This window comes from Apodemus sylvaticus, chromosome 7 (assembly GCF_947179515.1).
Source record: "Apodemus sylvaticus chromosome 7, mApoSyl1.1, whole genome shotgun sequence".
NCBI lineage: Eukaryota > Metazoa > Chordata > Mammalia > Rodentia > Muridae > Apodemus > Apodemus sylvaticus.
In genome coordinates, this window is record NC_067478.1 from 92,452,935 (window position 1) to 92,453,892 (window position 958).

General features: G+C 42.2%; 1 non-coding gene across 1 annotated transcript; it reads left to right on the top strand.

Annotated features, from left to right (window-relative positions):
• The first annotated feature begins 421 nt into the window (after positions 1-421).
• LOC127690406 (small nucleolar RNA SNORA17) lies at positions 422-558 on the top strand. The gene has a single exon (XR_007979108.1). It is a non-coding gene; the product is annotated as a small nucleolar RNA SNORA17 (small nucleolar RNA).
• The last annotated feature ends 400 nt before the right edge of the window (positions 559-958 follow it).

The window sequence follows — 958 nt, forward strand, 5'->3', positions numbered from 1 at the left end:
AGTGTGCACTGGGTTTGCTTATTGTTTCCTCATCAAGTTTTTAAATAAAATATTTTCTTAATTTTTTGAGAACTGCATACAATGTATTTTGATCCTATTCTTTCCTGCCCAACACCCCAACTTCTCCTGGCTCCATTCCTATCACTCCACTCCTTACCAACTTCAGATCCTTTTCATTTTATCTTAATAACCCACCAAGTTCAATTAGGGCTAATCATATATCCATAGGCATGTGTCTATCCTGGAATTTGTTCAATCTACCAACAGCAAGATTAGTTTCTACAAATTGTCCTTCCATCAATAGCCCTCTTGGGACCATTTTATTTTATATTATTATTATTATTATTATTAGTTATTATTATCTTAGCCATTTTTATTGATGATGATGATGATGACAGAGATGAAAAGGTCTCTAGCCTAATCTGGCTTAAAAAGAGGGGTATATTACAGATGTGTCTGCTATGTCACATGTGTGCCAGTAGGTGGCAGAAAAGATAGAAGCTATGTCTATACTTGGTTTTGATCTGTGATCATTTGAATAATTAGTAATCTTAACATTTACTGAAACCAGTGAACTTGAGGGGAGCATTAGTCTAGTTCCCAGCACCAATGCTCAGGCTCAGACAGGCTCTGAGAACAGAGAACAAGCTAGCAGAACTAGCAGAACTCCATGTGGGAAGGCAAGCCTGGGCAGGATGGGGTTGGAGAGAGATGACTTCCTATGTGGCCACTCAGGCAGATGGGCAAGAAACAAACCTGTGATGACCACCAGGCCAGTGCCATGGAGCATGGACAGGGAGCTAATCTGAGATGACCAGCAGTCACATACTGGGCAGGCTTTGGGGGGGCAGGCAGACCTTGCTCCAGACGAGGCCTGCCCAGTGCCATAATACACAAGTGGGACATATATTTCAGGGACCACTCCTGAGATGACTCTAGACACTCAGAGACACTGGGC